General features: G+C 40.7%; 2 long non-coding RNA genes across 3 annotated transcripts; one reads left to right on the top strand and one right to left on the bottom strand.

Moving 5' to 3' along the window:
* The first annotated feature begins 994 nt into the window (after positions 1–994).
* On the top strand, positions 995–16,441 carry LOC26526109. 2 transcript variants are annotated; one of them, XR_003407594.1, is made up of 3 exons: positions 995–1,178; positions 3,492–3,602; positions 16,256–16,441. It is a non-coding gene; the product is annotated as an uncharacterized LOC26526109 (long non-coding RNA). The 2 variants fall into 2 exon arrangements; XR_003407593.1 differs by lacking the exon at positions 16,256–16,441 and having other exon boundaries at positions 3,492–3,745.
* LOC113563724 lies at positions 13,622–14,622 on the bottom strand. The gene is made up of 3 exons (XR_003407592.1): positions 14,598–14,622; positions 13,839–14,135; positions 13,622–13,773 (listed from the first exon to the last, which is right to left on the bottom strand). It is a non-coding gene; the product is annotated as an uncharacterized LOC113563724 (long non-coding RNA).
* Positions 16,442–19,559: the final 3,118 nt, after the last annotated feature.

Raw genomic sequence — 19,559 nt, 5'->3', positions numbered from 1 at the left:
TTGTTGTTGCTGTGGCGTGGGGAGGTTGTAAGTATATAACCCCGCCCTCTTCTCCGAGCGGGTATCCAATCCATTTATGAGCCTCTTTCGCTGTTGTTGCAATTAACGACCATTTGAATTATATTTGCGCTCGTAAACTTTACAAGAACTCTTCGCTGGTCTGGCTCGGAAAAATAAGAAGAAATGCCAGCGGTGTGGCGGCCTTTTCTTATTTTCCCCATTCATTTCGAACGTAGACAGCAGAAATTTTTACGACTTTTCTGCACAATGCGCAAATACAACGACAGTGGACCAATCGACCCGGTTCTCCCGTCCCAAACCATGCCCCTTCACCTTTGCATTCCACTCTGACTTTGGATCAGAACTGGCCCTGGGGATTTTATTGTGGGTTTCCCATTTCATAAATCGTTTGTTGATAACACACTTCGGCACTTGACTTATATTAAAAATTCTTGTTCCAAGGCATTTCAGGAGCTCAGCCCAACACCGAGCTAAACTCGATAAGATTTAATTGAATGTTCTTAAATAATTATTTAAATAGTTAAACTTTTTTGTAATGTTCCACTTTCCTTCGCTTTCAGCAGTCAGAAGATCTAAAAATTTCCACTTTGTATACAAATTGTCTATTTGTCGTTAAAGGAATTTGATTCAATTTGAATACGGTCACAAAAATACTAAATTATTATAGTAAAAAAAAATTCTCCAACTTTTGAAGATGATTAACGAATTCAAGTTCATACTATATCCCACCATATAATACCATTGCCACCAAGTTATTTCAAAAACTATTTGTTTGGCATTCTGGGCAGTTGCAATGCAGCATTCGCAGATAATTGTTGTCTTGGTATGGGTGTCGCTGTTCACCTCTCAGTAGATAATTAACAACCCTTAGCTGTGCGCAGCCCTTGCACCCTTACCTCGCTATCTGAGTGTATCTGTGTGTGTGCATCGATGCGCTTACCCCTAATTGCAATGCCATAAAAAGTGCAATTCCAGCGAAGGACAACCACCGAAGCAGAAATGAGAGAGGTGAGCGCAGCGGAGGAAGGCTCTTGGCATTTTGCCATTACATTGCAACCATGATTACGATTAGAACTGGCATTGTCTTGCCACCAGACGGCAGGATGGACTCAGTACCGGGACGCAGCACCCAGAACTATCAGCAGCAGCAGAGAGTGGTATGCGATAGGGGGTGGGGGGGATCAAATTATGCGAAACTGCATTTTCACTTTTCGCATCGCCAAGCCCGGCCATTTGCACCATAAGGCCAACTGGTGGAGATGGCCAAGCTGCAGCTGCTCCTGGATATTCTTGGCCGTAAGTGTCCTGGCTGGCAGAAAGCATCGTTTTCTGCATGCAAATTCCCTCGTCTTGATATATCGAAAATCTCGAGAAGTGCAGCCAATCAACTGGAAATTGCCAAGCTTCAAGTTAAGAGCCTTGCCATCTCCCCAAGCATTCGAATTGATAACAGATTCACCAGCGGCTACACCAGACGCAGCTGCAGCAGCAACAAATATAAAAGCTACACGGTTTAAAGAAAAGCAAAGTTGAAAGAAGAATCAGGAACCAAAGAGAGTTCAAAATCATCCAAAGTTTTAATAACTAGCAGTCACAGCATATACCAGCTTCCAGAAAATTATGTGCAATGATTAAATACATCTGAAAATATACATCTGAAAAAAGAATATCAATCATAGCAACCATGGTAAATAAAACTAAAAATATTTGACTGCATAATGAACAACTCGAGCAGAAGGCAATAGCCGTATAAACATTTGTCTGAAACGCAAAAGCAACAAAACCGGGAGCAGCTTCACAAAGCAGCCACCAGAAGCAACAATAAGAAGCAAAACACAAAGGTCACATCTGCAGAGGAGCAGCAAACTTATCAACCAAAGGCAATGCAGCAACAAAGGCAACATCGCTTAAAGTCTAAACAGCAGCAGATAAGTAGAAACATAGAAACTTGGGCTATACCAGCAACAAAAGAAGCTGCATCAACAATAGGCCATTTCTGAAAGCAGCAGCCTCAGAAAGATGGGGCACGTCTGCAACAACAACAGGTACAACGCAACATCTTTCGATGTTTGAATTGCAGCAGAGATAGGCAGGAACTTAAGTTAAACCAACCACAACTACACTGCAGCAACAATGGCCCATTTGTAAACAGCAGCAGCTGCAGCAACAACATCAGTTGCAACAGCAAGAACATCTTGCCTCAACAGCAGCAGCTTCAGCAACATCGAGGCACGACAGCAACATCAGCAATCGCGACGGCAAACGCGGGCGTTAAGCGGTGCGAGCGGACCGCCGCCGCCCGACTGTCGGCGGTTTCTTGGAGCTAGTGCTTTTGGGGCGCGTGGGCGTGGCAGTTGGGAAGCAGCATAGTGTGCACCCTGTTGCGCCCACGGCAGATGGATCGCTCTGATCTGCTCGCACACCGGCTAGGCTGCCGTTAGGGCGAGCGAAAGCAGGCTAGTGCGGCCATTTTGGTGGGAGCGAGACGACGAGTGCCGCAGCGCAGGCGTCGACTGCGACGGCAACGTCGGCGGCGACTGCAACTTATGCCGCTTCTGCTGCTGTTGCTGCTTTTGCTGAGCGGTCAGCGTTGGAGACTTTTTGAGGGATCTGTGTGCCGGAATCTTGGGGCTCCAGAGAAAACCGCAGAAGAAGTAAATACTGCGAGTGGTCGCCGGGGAGAGCTCATTCCGCCGATGAGCAAAACGCGTTGAGTGAAACTCAGACCAAGGTCTCTGGAGGAAAAGGCGTTCTAAAAAGCTGCAACACACTGTCGGAATTGATTTTCCAAGCTCGACATCTTCGCGTTTTATTATTAAAATAGAAAAACGAGTTTCAACTGGGGACTTGTCGTTGGGCGCACCTGACGAGCTGCAACGACAGCTGGTTTGGTTGGAATTGGGTTCAATTAGTTGCCACCAAATGGAAAACCCTGTAATTCCCATTTTAAAATCTCGAAATTAAAATTGTTTCAGGATTCCTTTCCTTTAAACGGAAGGGAGTGTAAATTATGAAATGTGGGCTATTCCGAAAGGCAATTAGGAATATAAGAGCTTGAGAAAGATGTATTTTATGTGACCTCTGATTCCTTTCAAAACACTTACCTAAAAGTTTGATAAGTATGGCGTTCATGAGCAAATAAACATTAATTTCTTGCAACCAATGCATATACAATTTTTTCCTATTTTTGGCTATTTTGGCACTCACAGAAGAAGGGATGAAAAAAATAAACTTACGCATACCTCAAGAAGCTTAGATTAATTTTTAATTGTATTTTTTGAAATAAGAGGTTGCTTGAATTATTATGGAGTATGGAATCTTTTAATGAATAATAATTAATTCTGTATAAATTAATTATTATTTCAGTGAGTGTATTTAGCATTTATTTTTACCCAAATCCGAAAACCAATTATATGTGCTTTAAAACGACTGAAAAAACAAAACTAATATGTGGTTCCCTTTCTTTCCAGGTCTGCGTCTTTGCGTGTGTGTGTGTGTGTTTTTATAACATTTGTGGATTACGCCTATAAAAACTACACCTCACCGCGGAGCCAGCGATGGCGATCCAGATACAACAAAGGGTTGGTAAACGAATTTAAATATTTGCCTTTTATTGCCATTTGATATTAATATGAATTTGAGCGGAGCCGGAGATTAAACCAAAGATGCATAAATCTGGCAGAGTTTTAAATAAATTCAGCTTATGGCTCGCTCAGCCACCGAAGTCGTAAAATCTTTTGTCTAAGCGAGGAAACCAAAGTCAAAACCTAATTGCATAATGATTTAATCCCGGCCAATGGCTCCAGTGCATGAATCGATCATAATCCGGCTCGGACAATCCATTAAAATGTCTCGCATAATCGCTTTAAAAAGCCATTAACATGGCCATAAGTACGAGCCGTCGGGTTTTACCCAATACCGAAAATATGAGTGCGCGGGTTCCGCGTGTTTTAAGCTCAACTTTGGCGGGCATTAAATGGGAATTCTTCTCCAAAGTATGCATAAAACTTTACGAGGCATGGCTTTGTTTTGGCTTTTGTTGGCATCGATTTTATGATTTAATTTGTCAACTGCGCTGCGAATGGCTTCAAAATTGTGACTCGAGAGCCATGGTGAGCGCATAAATATGATTTCCAGCGATCGCTGAGCGGCAGAGCCGCCCTGAAATTGAAATTGCACGATTTGTGCAGTTTTCATTGCGATTCGATTACGGATGGGGCCATAAAGTGTATTCGTTATTGCCATTAGTCGCTCGTAAATTGGCTAACGAATGTGTCGTCTCGACCCCGGCCGAAATGCTCCCCTCCCCCACCTGAGCAGCCCACCTTGCCGCCGAAAGTTGCAGAGTTGCGACCTCTTGATTGGCGCAGCCTTCGCTCGAGTATCCGCCGCAATTTCCAACCAAGAAGATACTGACAGAGACGTTATTCCAGTTTTTAATCTGCTCGATTGGTCGGCGGCGGGCGTTCGGACCAGGAGAATCCGACATCGCCATCGGATTGCGCAGGCGAGGTAATTAATATATTGCATTAAATGCTCGTAATCACGCATTTTTATTGGGGATCTCATGACACACACACAAAAGCACATACAAATGGATAAGGCAGCGTGGCATTAGGGCGATGCACTTCAGTCGAATGTTTGATAAGTTGGCTAACCACTTTGTTTACATTGTCTGTGTCAATTATTTTCTTTCTTGAAAATATCAAAGATAAAGTAAGTATAACAAATATCTTCTGACTACACACGACTCGCATCTACATCTGCTATTGGATAGGGAACGATTATCAAAATATTGGTTAGATCTCTTAGGTCCAACGAGCTGGGATGCAAAGTAAACAGTTCTTCAATAAACTCATTTATGTTATCCATTAGCGGGCCACCCTACTGCCCACTGATTAACTCCATTAGCCGCACCTGCGCCATTTAAGCCAGGATGAGAGCTCTCTAAAAGCTTGTAATCCGATCGAAATGCTTCAAAAACGCAGCGTACAATCGAGCACTTAAAGCAGTGGCGATCATTCGAAATTTTTGGATTTCGGTGCGGATACCGTAACCCAAAAGCAGTACATTGTCGATTTTATCAGTGTCATATACAATGCAGGGGCTAATTTCTGTATTTCTATACGTGTTTATATGAATCGAGTTGAAGTCAGTCTGATGATTACTGAAAATCGCCTCCACAAATCGTCATCTGCAATGGACGCTTATCGTTAAATGTACATAATGTGCTTTATTGTCACTTAAGTACAGATTTAAATAATTTTATGGCTTCATTTCATTTGTGGACGAGCACAGCGCTGCGATCGTAGTCTCTGGCAGGTCTATCTCACTTCTGAAGAGGGAAAAGTACAAAAAACACCCATCTATATAAATAATAATCGCCCATTATAAGTAATCAATGACTTTTGCACCCGCATATGAGCTCATTACTCTCCGTAATTACAGTGCTATTATTTACTGTACAGCCGAACAGAAAAATAACGATGATAATGGGGTCTCTGAATGCAAGAACGGCAAGAAATTATGATTTTTGAGTTATTTATTCTACAATCCCGCCGTTTGCCACATAGTGTCACATATTTTTCGGAAAGTGCGATTTAGATTATTAAATATTTTATTTCGCACTATGAGACAGCCTTTGACATCTTTCATTTCAAAACTGAGTCTATATATTATACGTGGCACACTGAGTCCCTAGTTTTAGCAAGATAAGCAAACTTTAGTCATTTAAAATTGTATTCGCCTGAGTCATGAAAGGAACCTTCAACTAATGAGGAATTTAAACCTACTTTAAAATAATTAAACCACTTGCCTACGCTTCAACAGAGAAAATAAACCTTTTTCCCTTAGGTGTTTTGCTTAGTTTCCCCCCCGAAGGGGAAAAACTAATTTGCGTTAATTGCGCTTCTCAGCGCCACTACAAAATAGAGCTTCAAGTGGTAATTGCAGGTATTTCCATTACAAAAGCATAACAGTATCAATATGCCAGACATTTGCATAAATTGTCCCCCTCGCACGGTTGATCGCTGGAATGTCGGGCAAGGCAAATAAATTTGCCCGCCGAACGCAGACTTGACTAGAAAATCGTTAGTCGAAGTGCGACACAAATGGACAGTTAAATAAATCGAGAGATGTCAGCGAGACAAGAGTCAAACGAACTTGAGTCCAAACCATGGTCAGGGACTTGTATTTGGACTCAGACTTGGAAGCGAACATGCACTCCCATACACGGACAAATTAAAAAAAAGTTTAAAATAAAAAACGCATTATTTTAATAAGAAATTGAGAACCCGAAGACTATCTGTTCTATACACGTTAGGGAAAACTCTTACCAGAAAATATACTAATATACTAATAATAAATAAATTTAAATATTTTTATTTTTTCTCTCGAGGAAGTCAACGCACATTTTTTCTCTGTGCAATCGCATTGTGGCATTCTCGAGCATTTTCGGTTTGATATGCAGAACAGCCACTCGCGTGACAGTCGAAGTGGTTTGTGGTGCAGGGTGTAGTGGTGCAGAGTGGTTGCGGTGGGTGGTGCGGGTCGTGGGCGTTGGCGAGTTAGTTTGTTGGCATTTCGCACGCATCTTTCATAAATTAACGAGATTTATGCGCCGAGGACTTAGATTTGCTAGAAAAGGGACTTGAAATTGCGGCGGAGACATGGATATGATGTGGAATCGATACTAAATTATCCTCTCTGGCGACAAACTTCCTTCTATTCGGTATCCTCCTTTGGTGTCTCCATCTATTTTTCTCGGTGGAGACACACCCAGTAAATCGCCATCTCTCTCTGCGCTCGACCATCTCTCTCGCACGCTCATTATGCGCACTCGTTTTTCGGAGTCGAAAAATCGATGGAATATGCAAAATATTGTTTGAGCCGGGGAGCGAATGGAACCGGGAGCCGCCTAAGTCAACAGGGAGATTCGGCTATCCCCTAATCCATTCCAGAAACTCTTTCGGAATGGAATGTAAATTTGAACAGCGTTTTCTTTGTTTTTTCTGACGCAAAAGGGCCACCGAGTTGTGCTGGCTCTCTGGGTTTGTTATTCTAAAATGATTTTCGTTCTCCATATCTTCGAGCCCCAAGTGTTGCCTAATGTAATCCGACTGGTATCTGTATCCCACAGATACGAACTCCCAGACCACTCAGACTCGAGACTGGGTTTAATTTCGGGTTTTTCAATCGGGCCTCTAATGCGCTAGGTGGTCAAAGTTGTCCATTTTCAGATTTTAATCGCTGGAATGTGTTTTAAGGCATCGATATTTATGTGACAGCCCAAATTTTGAGTGTGACACTTTAGAAACGTTTTTATGGTTTATTAAAAAATATCCGTTGAGCTCCAATCACGCACCTTGTCTCGAATGGAGAGCTAAACTAGTTTTTCAGCCAAAGCCGATTCGCTGGCTCCCGGGAAAGAGGGACGGATGATAAGGTGAATGGTTGGAGGAAGAGCACATTTTATCAAGGGGATTTGGCAATGCAGCCGGCCTAGTGCAACTGCACTTGAGTCCCTTTTAGCCCGAAAATGGGGAAATCGATCGACCGCCATAAAACAAAATGTTTATATTTCAAGAAGTCAAAAGTCAAATAGGAAACGTAAAGATCAACAGACCGAAAGCTGCCATTGGTGGGCTGCTGCGAAGGGAAAACCAGAAGGGGAACGCTCTCTCAGCACTTGGACTTAATTGAAATTTGAAATATGGTATTATGTGCGCGCAGTTCGGAAACAGTTCATAATGCCAAGCTCGAGCCAAGTTCGAGCACACGGTTCTTGTGCTTGTTTATTGAAATGCTCGTAATTATCCAGTCGAGTGTAATGAGCAACTGGCTCAAGTGGAGGTGCCCATATATCCCGCCGCCCACCCGTCGTTCCAGCCCAATGCCAATGCCATATGCACTTGCCCATGAAGGCAGCCCGTCTACACAGGCTACACAGTTGGCCATCCCATTGCTACTGCTCTCATGATATTCGGGGAACGCCGACTGCTCTGTATGCTCCGATTAATCACCTGCAGATGTGGTTCTCGATGGGATTATAATTGAAATAGCTCACCTCCAGAGAAATGACTCAGGAATTCGGGGCACTGGTATGGAACGCACTCTCTTAAAGAGAGGAAACATGAACCTTTAGCTTATATGGAAATACAGAACAACAAGATGGAGTATTTTAAACTAATTACCTTGCTGCATTGACTTAAAAATGTCGTTAACATACAGAGGTTCATATGAAATCCACTTCCTAAAATGTTCCGATGAAATTCAACATTTCAAAATTCCTCAGCAAAACACTGATTACATTTCAAACTCTCCTGTTAGATGCAAATGGAAAGAGAGAGTTTAGACATAGTGTGAAAGGAAAAATTAATTTTACAAACTCCTCTTTCGCCTCAGATTTATGTGGCATTTCTATAAATAATTAAGATTCTAGATGATCACCCTTTGGCTCAGGCGAAGTGCACCATTTGTAAGACTATTTAGACGGGCATGTGACTGGCATAAAAATAGAAACTGTTCCTTACAGAAAACTAATTAGGAAAACACATTTTCAGGGCCGGACTGAATAGAAAATGGCAGCAACGCTCGTTTCGCCGTGCTTTTCTCAGCAAATGTCCGTCCGCAATTACTCGGCATTTACATAAGCCGTTCATTTAATTTTATTGCACATTTCTGCTATTGTAAATATAATGTCAACGAGCTCCGTGGCGTCGACACATTTCCGATTAGAATTAAAGCGAATGCGAAAACCTCAAAACCACTGGGGAAGATGGTGCCCACACAGATCACAGCCAATTTCTATTTTTAATGATACGATTTGGGAGCTTTTTGACACAACAAACGATGAAAACAGAAATCACGGCTGGCCCAGACAAGTGAAAGAATGCGATGGTCCAACGGAATGGCGGAATATTTTATAATAATTACGTGCTTTTCGATTCCGGCGAAGAGCCACCACCACGGCGAAATAAGTTTAATGTTAATTTGATTGCGCTTTTATTGATAGTAAAAACATTTATGCGGCATACAAAATGAATTATGAATGATTTGGCGGACAGTGAGGCGTTGTCAACGAGCCAGCCGAAATTATATTCAGAATCAGATTGCCGATCGGCTCTTCAGCTGTGGCGATCTCGTAGAATTGCCCAATAACGCATTTACGTTCGTTATTATTTGTATTTTTACGGCTACTTCCATTTTGATTGGACTTAATTGGCCAGTTGGTTCGGTTTCACAGCACAAGTTATAATAAATTTATTACCGTATTATTTCGATCGAACAAGCCATTTTAATTTGAGCATAAACGTAATTTGTTCACCTTTCACATCTTAAGTGGTATAAATTACTAACTAATTTAACGCTTTTTAATTCTTTCTCGTTGTTAGTATTAACCGAAAATATTTAAAGAGATGGAAACAGTTTTAAATAGGCAAACAAATATTTCAAATAATAAACATGTTAAGCCCACAAGCACAAGCCCCAAAGTTGAATGTACATTTACGTTTATGTATATACAAAATAAAGTATTGTGTGTATATAAGGAAACATGCTATATTATTTGGTGAAAAACAGTGTATGAGGTACAATAAAATAAACAACAGTAGAATGGAATCCCGATTCAAGGACATCCCCATGTCCTTCACCGGTTTACATTAAGGGTTATGCGAATTGCACGGGCTGCATTACAGACAGAACAAGTCCTGCCGCGTTTTAAAGTCCTTGAGTTGCGCAATTAGACGGGCAACTGTGTTTTTTACGGACAGTGGTATACCTGTTACCCATTTTCCAGGGAATATCCTTTCTCCAGATGCAGTTTTTTACGCAGCCCACATTCTTGAAGGTCAAGACTATTAATAGTCATTTGCCAAAAACTGCAACCGGTTACCGATTGTGGCCAAGGTGAGCAAGTTTCTGTTCTTTCTTTGAAATTATAAACAGCAACGCTATTGCGAATCGATAAATTAAAAAAACTGCCAACTTGGTTATTTTGGCCGTATTTTCAGCTGCGAGTCGGCTTGGTTCTGGCAAAAGAGCGAAGCGGTTAAATGGCGGACTTCGGCTGCAAAGGACCAGGGAAAGACGGAGGGCTGGGGGCCATAAACTTGGCAAACAAAAGGTGAGCGGCGGTCGTAAAACGCGACAACGTGGTGTGACATTCTGTCGATCCGACCGCTTCCATATTTTTACCATATATCCTGGGCAAGGGGTTTCGAGAACTGGTCACCCTGCGACTTTTGTTTGCCATTTTATTGTCACTACTCGCGGGGTTCCCGAAACGAAAATCCGGCATTTTATGACCCTTTTCGCAATTGGACAGTTTAACCCTTCAGCGGTGGAAGCAAGCAGAAAGGACTCGGAAGTCCATCTGGATTCCTTCACTCCCTCGGACACGAAAGGCGTACACACGTTTTGTGGTTCTGCTCCTTTTGATTGTGATTTATGGGTCGAGAATAACCGGAAACCGAGAGTGAAAACACGCAATTCCGCGCAATTGTCGGGTGGATAAAGGATAATTTCAAGGCGCAGAAGCTAGACTCAAATATCCTTTAAATATATGTATATGGTATACATATATATGATAGGGCGTTAGAAACCCAAGTGTTTTTAAGGGGCATACATCCAATGAATATGGAACGAGTTGCACACCACAATTCAAAACTGCTGACATGGCGAAGCTCAAATATGACTTCAAATAACCATCATTTGCATTTTGCCATAAATCGCTGGATTTTTGGTGACCTAGACATTTAGTTCAGCTTGTGGCTCGAATTCAGCGTATATAGAGGATTTTCAGCAGAAAGGATCTGTGGCAGTCATGCTTAAATCGATACTGGAATTTTAAAATTCTAGCTTAGCAATTTGCTTGTCCGCCAGTCCTGAAAGCTCTCCACCGTCTATGCGAGACGTCTCAATCGCTCCGCAAAGCACCTGTAAAGTATGCTAAATGGCCGTTGAGGTGAGTTAAGTGATGCGTCGCACATCCACATGCATATGCATATGCATAATGTGGCCAACTGAATTGCTAGCGGGGCGTAATCACGTCTCGATGTGTGGCACGCGATGTTGCCGCCGAAACGGAGCTGCCACCGCCATTGCCCAGTGGCAGACTTTGTTAGGCGCGAGCGCTGGCCAATTTATTTTCGCCAAGATAATCCGCAGCATAATTGCACTGGGAGCCGCGGCCCCCATAAATTTCATGTTTCGCCCGAGGGGCAATGTACAGTATCTACAAGGTTTCACTAAGGAAAATAAATGTATAAAAAAGTGTCTTCACAAGATCTATACCATTTAATAAGGTTGCAGTCCCCAAAATAGGATTGATAAAACCGAAACCGAATATTTAAAAACAAATTTATTTAATATCGTAAAAACGGTATTGTAATTCAAGTTCAAGTATATTCTTCCTGTGTAGAAGGGAGGACCGTCGGCATGTCCGGCTGTGCGCATAATTTTCGTGCGCTCGCTTTAAAGTCGCGGTCAGTCCTACAGTAAAACTCCCTTTTAATGGCTGCCGCCGATGATAAGGCCCCTGAGTTTATGGCTCCAGATAGCAAGTGTCAGCGTCACGTAAATTCGCCAGCCAGTCGGAGAAATTAGGGAACCTGGTATGCGGTTCCCAGGAGGTTATTATAAATGGTTTCAGGGAGTATATGCAAAGGGTTAAATAGTTGCTTTGTGGGATACTACCATTATTATGAGGTGCTCGCTGTTTAATCTCACGATAATTTATTCGGCACTTTGTCAGCCATTGGTATTCAATTTTCCAATTGAATTTCTTTGATTCCTCGGGCAGGCAGCAGTAAGTCGGTCAATCGATAATCGGATGACTATGACCCAGGCATTAAATGACAAAAACATCGCATTTGGACTAGCAAGAGTTCGACCTCCTCGATGACCGCATAGATGAGTCAAAAAGAAATTGCACTTGGAAAAATGCATCACACTTTGTAGAACGCAAATACAAGAGAAAAGCGAACATAACATCAATGGAAATTATTTTTGAATTTATTTACTTAGGTATATTCTTCTTAAACTATGCTTTTATCTTACTTTTATTTATAATATGTTTAAGTATATATATTTTAAAATTTAAAAAAATTTAATTTAAATGATGTGTAGATAATTACTGTTTCCTTAAATGAAACCCAATGGAACATAATATCTGCATGGCATTTTTACGGTGTAAAAACGGGTTTTCGTTTGGGATTTTTGAGTCAGGGAGAAATGCGCAGGAACAGAAAGAGATGTGCGCAGTCGAAGGGATGATATGGAATACGCCCTGGCAAAGGCTCATTTCAATCTATTTATGAAAACCAAAAGACCTCGGAACAACACAAACGATGGCGGTGGAGAGGCGGTGCTCTTATCACGGCCATTTGCCTGCGCCATTGCACCGCCGATGTGGTTGATCCGGTTTACGGAATCCCCATCCAATCCCCAGAAACCACTATCCGTTCGTGTGAATCTGTCGGTAGCTCTTCGGAGACTCGTTGTGGGGCCAAAGGTCACCTGAGTGTCCCTGTCCCACCGGACAGTTAAGTGGAGATGCAAGTGCTCCAAGTCCTCTTATTACTTATGCCCATTACGTCCAATCGATTCGGAAGTAATTTGAAACCGAAACATGCAAATGTTGCTGACATCGCATTGAGTTCAGCAATTAGCGTTGAGTGTCGCACTGGCCAATTCGCTCTTAATGCTTACATTAACTCGATTTATGAGCACAATCAGTCGCCTTGTAATGGAACTTGTTTTATGAAATGTTTCACAGCGAATTAGGGTAATTAATATGATTAAACTTTCATTACTTTAATTGCACTAAGTGTAATGTTCAGTGTTACTCGTAGCCTTAAATTTAAATATTGTCAAACAATAAATGAATTTCATATGTAAATATAAAACATCCCCAAAACTATTTTGAATCATTCGGTAATGGTATTTTTAATCATTTTTAGATTTTCTTTTCAAGAAACCATTAAAATAACAAAAACTTATGTATGTAGGCCTTAAGGCTGTGAGAAATTCATTTCCTTCGCCCTCCCTTTGTTGCTTGTGGGGTATTTTATAGTCGAGGAACTCGACTATGGCGTTCTCCCTTGTTTTGTTTTGTAATTCAACTGGCTAAAAAAATTCTGTTTCCCTCTGTAGACGCCTGTTAAACTTCCAAAATCGCTCACATTTCGCAACCAGATGCGGCGCTTTCGATTATCCGCTTCTCAGTTTCCCCCCAATTAGCGCCACTCCCCCTTTTCCAAACGCCCCTGAGCATTTGCCCTTCCAACGAGCCCATCAAAAGTCTAAGCAATCTTCGGCGATTCGACTATCGGCCGTTGGAGCTGGCGCAAAAATCTTTAAATTGTTGCAAATTGCGTTTGAAAAACGTGCCTTTTCCCGGAGATGCGTCCACGGAATGGCGGGAATGGGCGAAGATGCTCAGCGATCGTGCCGCCGCATTTGAGAACAAACTCATTGGCCAGCACTTCATTCCGCTGGACACTTTAACGAGCCCAAATACAAATCACTCACGAGTGGTTCTGACCCGGGGCAACGAATGCGAGAGTTACGCAAAACCATAATTAACAAACATTCGACGGAATCCGTTTTACGAGCGGCACTGCTCAAACTTTCTGATTTATTCGACAGTCTACACAAAGAAAATGGCATTAGAAGTTGTAGTCCGATGATGGCATACACGTACCACAAAGGATAAAAAATAGTCCTTTTCAAAAATGGTGTTAGTATAACACGCTGTTAGGAAAAAAAACATTAAAATCACTTTGAATGTTATTCGGATAGCATTGGAATTTTCTCACAGTGAACTTCGAGGGATTGGGCGCATGATTTATCCGAGTGGTGGAAATTGTAGGAAATCCTTTCCAGCAGTCAAATAACCCTTTCCACCGGCTGATGGATGGCCGCGTCTAATGAAGTCGTCGGGTCGTTGTCACCATAATTCCTCCATTTGTTTGGGCCCAAAGTCTATAGGTAGGATGCTACGTGACTGCACCTACGAATGACATTCAATCAGCCAAGTTAACCGCGCTGCCATTTGGTGACATGGGCTGAGATTTCCACTAGACCGACCAGATTCACCGAATCGATTGCACTGTCTGCGATTGAATACGGCAAGTAATGATTAATAGAATGGCTGTACCTAATAGGACACAATGCTGTTTTCCTTCGCCAATCTGAGGTTATTTCCTAAGCATTTAACCGGCCAGACATTCATTAAGTTGTTGAGGCATTTAAATCGCAAGTATACTGCCAGCTTTACTATGGATTCCAAGAGAAACTTAATTTTTTCTAAAGGAGGATTTCATAGGAGTTTAAAATATTACATAAAATGGCAATAAATAATAAGTAACCCACTGACAATTAGGCACACAACTGAAGAGATCTTAACTTTCTTTAATCCTTTTATAAACACATTTTCGAAATGTTTTGAATATTTTATATTGTTACTAATCGATGAAGACGTATTCCGTTTTTATTTGAACTGCTAAGCAACTGTTTCTAATAACTGAAACTGGCACCACAACAGTTACCATAACTCTTCTTCTGCTTTAACGTACCCAGTCCACTTCTGTCTAAACCACTAAAAGGTAGGCTAGTCCAAAGGTCCTTCCCATGTATCTCAACCAATAATAGCACCATCACTTGCCACGCCCAGCAATTGGCACTAGCGATCGTTGTAGGACCTCTCTTTCGCATAGAAAAATCTTCTGCTTTCTCTTTCCTTCGTTAATTTGCCGTTTCCTGGTAACAGCTTGACGAGCCCACCCCCCTATAAACGAAATTATTAAACATTTTATTTTACTTATTTCTTTTTATAGTACTGAAACTTGTTTTATACTGAAACTTTAATTTGTTTTTATTAAGGTTATTATAATTTAAAAATTCTATTATGGATAGTGCATGGATAGTCTTTTCAATCAATTCAATGTTAAACAGCGAACTGTATAACTACTATAAATTATAAAACGTTATCCTTTCTTTCTGTAAAACGATCTTGATACTTGGTTTATTTAAATTAATGTTATCCTTATTTAAATTAAAGCCTTTAAAAAATAAAAAAGTTTCCATAAATGTTTCTATAAATGTTGAGTGCTTCGGCGAACGGAATACAGATGGCGCCGATGTGCCCTGGATAGTCGGGCACTTCGGCTGACGGCTAACAGATGTCGCCCCTGTGCATTGGCCTTTAACGACTTTTTCCCGGTAATAATTGGATGGCCAACTTGCTTTTGGTTTCTAATTGAAGCTTTCCATCTGCAACATCTGCATTTTCGCATTTCTATCTACGTACACCCGTGTCCTTCGCGGTGCGTGCGCCTTCTTTTCTGCTGTCCCACAACACCACTTGGCCATATTTTACCGCTTTTAAGCAGCGCGTAAATACTCACGCTTACTGCAAGAGTCCATTAAACGGTCGTAAAAACTTTACGATTCCCAATATGAGATTCTCTTAATACGATTTTTTATGATATTGAAATCTCCTTTCGCAGCGAGCCCATCATCGCCCATCTTTCGAATCGGCAGCGAGAGACCATCTGAGGCCCACTAGCTTCCTCCCCCTGCTGCTCGCTTTTCCGCCTTTTTCCAGCTGAGGGAAAGCGGAAAAGTTGGAAAACTGGAAAACCACCGCCGCAGGTATCATAATAGCCCCCCTCGCCAACGGGGCGTATGCGTGTGTTTTAATACCTTGTTGAGGCCTATAAAACACGCTCGTCATCCCGGGCGATGACGAAAACACGGCGATTGGGATGTCGGATTTCAGTCAGTTAGCCACGGCCTGGGAAAACATTAGGGGGAGATACTAATTTAGTTTCTAGACCTTCGGAAATTAGAAGAAAAGTAGTAATATAACTAGACGCGTATTTTATGTCCAAACATTTAATTCCGTACATACATAAAAATAGAACATCAATAAAGTTTAAAACTTTATTCAAAAGGTATTAATTAGAAGACATATTTTATTGTTGACGGTGTTATTAAATTTAAATAATTATATTTAAATTTAATTATTGGTTTTCATTGTTCTTCTAAGAAGATTACGTGGAAATTAATATTAATAAAATCATAACGGACATGGAGATTAAAGCGCCTTCAATGACTCGAACTTGCTTAAAGATGCAATAACAAAATATTTATGTGTCCCAATTTGTTATTATCGTCTAAACTTATATCACCCTGTTCTCTCCTAATAATAAATATTTTCTTTTTATTTTAGACAAACATTATTCAGCAAAAATGGTGAGTTAAATCTTGTATCCTCTAGACGTAAGACCCACATATTATTCTGTCATGAACTTTATCCCGTAACCCACGAACATATGTATTTATTGATTGCGCCACTAACGAGTCAGTATATCATTAGTGCAATTAAACAGCAATAAATGAAGAGGAAAATACACGCAACCAGACAAGCGGACATTAGGTGTGCACTCGTATATATTTTATTGAGTAATTTGAAGGTGACTCGAGATCGCTGCCGTGGTGATGACGATGACACGGAGACCCAGATTCGGGGTGACCCATAAACCCGACCGCATCGGGGATTAAAAAATGATTGCGTGAGAAGGCATTTAGTAATCGTCGGAAGAACTCATTCGTCAGCTGGAGGCGATCCGGGGAGGGGAAACCACGGCCAAACAAGCCGTAAACCGACGCTATAAAAGTGTATCAAATTAGGGAACGAACTTGATGTGCAGGGAGTTTTTACTTTTTATTTCAACCACTGCCACGGAGCCACACTTTTCACTCCAGTCGAGTCTCACTCAATGCCATTGATTTTATGGCGAGTGACAATTGATTCAGGCCTCATTACTCACTCCTGCACTCGCCTCTGAGCCGAAATACTTTACAGTCTTTTTATGGGCAATTACTCCTGTCTTCTAGCGGCTTTTACGATCCGCACTCAGCGCCGGATTGCACTCGCATTGGCCATAGTAGTTCCCGGGTTGTGGGAACCAACAAAGAAAACTGGCTGGCAGCCTGTTAAATGAATGGATTTTCGAGTGCGACATGAATGCATCTATAACTGGGTAGTGTTTGTAGCCATGTAATGCTGTGAAAGTATATTTATAGCCGTAAGCATTCTAATCGATTTGAAATCAACGATTCATATGGGTAATGCCACAATGCATTTTTTTCAAATAGGACTCGACCATACAACAAATCTGCTGTTACTTAAACGTGAGCTTAAATCGGTGCCAATGACATACAGGAAGAAAGCTTTATGATATGAAAAATGAATAAATCCTTTAAAAATGAATAAAAGTGAACTCCACCAAAGAAATTATAATATATCTAAAATTAATGTCTGATAAGTTGTAAACATAATACATTTATTACACTGTTATGATAAATATGTAAACTAGCTTCTGATTATAATATTAATAAAATGGTTTCAAAAATAATGTACTACCATAAACACAACAATTTGTTTCGCCCATAGCAATTAAATTACTCTACTTTTATTAACTTTCATTCACCCATTCAAGAGTTTATTCGTGTTTTTTGGTTCTACAAGAGTTTCCATTCATTTTATGCCTATTTTGTTATAGATACAACCTGTCGCTCGAGAGATTACAAACGGAGCTGTTTTTATGGTTTGTTCCGCTTTTGTTTAACGATTCCGAGGATCACACGTAGTGCCCACGCAATCCACCACCACCGAAGTCAGAAAACCGACTCAACGGAACGCAGCGCAGAGCAAATCCACTCGACTCGACTCGACCGAAACTCGACACTGATCCCTGGGAAGTCAAAATAGTGTTTTATTGTTGGAAATTACGCTTCTTTTATTTATTTACTTTTTCTGCATTTCGTTGCTGCTCCACTCCTCCCACCGCCTCAATTTTTATATGTTTATTGCGGTTATTATCGTTTAATGGGGCTCGCTCGCTGGTTATGGCTGTTGCTGTTTTTCTTGCGCCAGTAGTTCTGTCAGACTAACGTGTGAAGTTGTTTTATTATTTGTTTTGATTATCAAAATGGGCGTTTTACATTTTCCGGTCGTTGGGCGGCCCACCTGCCACGGGCTCACATCCCATAACCCCGGGGCAAAGGCAGTAAATCACAGCCCGCTGTGAGGGGCTGAGTATCTGGGCAGCAGTACACTCGAAAAACAATAACCCTTCGCCTGAGTAAATCTCTTTCAATTATTGGGCGGCTGGGCACTGCATTCAATGACAAATACAGCACAGCAATAAAGCATTTAATCGGGCTTCTATGATAAGCTGGCAATCCCCGGGGACAACTGTTCAATTAGATTAGGAAATATTTTGAAACTTGATACAATGTAGCTTAAGTAAGACTTCTATTAAGTACATTATCATTATATCATAAAAATATGGTTGAATTTAAGTCTGATTCTTGCAGTAACACAGAATTATACTTCATTTGTTATAAAAAATGGAAATTCCCAGTATTATTTTCAGTGCATGAGTAAGTCCACTCATTCGCACTCGCTATATGACCCATAAACAAAAACCAAAGTGTGGTAAAACGTTTAATTTAGAATTTATGAGCAATTAATTCTAAAGCACTCGTGGCCCGTTAACGTCCTTACTGCCCTTCCACCATACTGCCCTTTACCACTATACATCCTTAGTCATTAAAGAATTAACAAGCCATTTTGCCAAAAATTGATTGTATAGCCATTGCGCTGATGGATCAATTATTCAATTGTTATAGCCCAAGAGTGGGCAGATTTATAATTATAAAATAATTTATGATATTATGATATTATTTATAAGATTATATTATTTGTTATGCTTAAGAAACTGTGCATTAAGGTAAACAAATCAAATGTACGATTTTTTAACATTATTATATATAGATAAGAAAATGCTGTGATGTTGTATGTTATAAATGATAAAATACAAGAATAAAAAACAAATTAACTTAAAAGGTTGTTAATACATTGTTTCTACTATTTCTAAAAACCCATACTCAAAGAAAGGGCATTCATGATTTAAAAATCGCTTCTTATCTAGCTTCATAAGTAAAGTCAATATATACATATAAAATTTGTTTTCTTTTGTAATTTTCAATTACATCTCCTTTGACCCTATATCTGAAAATATATTGGACTAATCGCTAAAGCTTATAAATTTAATTCCACTCAGAGCGTCTCATCAAATTTTTTCCTGAAACGAACTATGTAAAATCCTTCGAAATGCCAGATAGCAAAGTTCTCAAAGTGGAAAAGTTAAGAAATTGCAGATTCGCTTTATTTCCGCACAAATTTGCGCTACGAAGGAGGACGAGAGCAACGGGGAGAGGGATGGGTGAAATGCTTGTGTGTTGTCCAATTTCAAACATAAATTTTAAATTTTTCATAAAAATGTCATAACAGCAATTCCAGTGACAACAGAAAAGAGAGAAAATAAAGGCGAACAAAAGGCGGCGGCCGAAAAAAGAAGAAGCAGTGCCTTTTTGTCTTTTTGTGTTTTTGCCGAGTCGGCATTTTCATCTGTCGAAATATGAGGATTTTTTGTTACACCACAGAGGGTGATCCCATAAAAAAG

The sequence above is a fragment of the Drosophila erecta genome, unplaced genomic scaffold (assembly GCF_003286155.1).
Source record: "Drosophila erecta strain 14021-0224.00,06,07 unplaced genomic scaffold, DereRS2 tig00000000-arrow-pilon, whole genome shotgun sequence".
NCBI classification, from domain to species: Eukaryota; Metazoa; Arthropoda; class Insecta; order Diptera; family Drosophilidae; genus Drosophila; species Drosophila erecta.
Note: the sequence above shows the minus strand (reverse complement) of the source record. Positions and strands in the feature narration are given on the sequence as shown.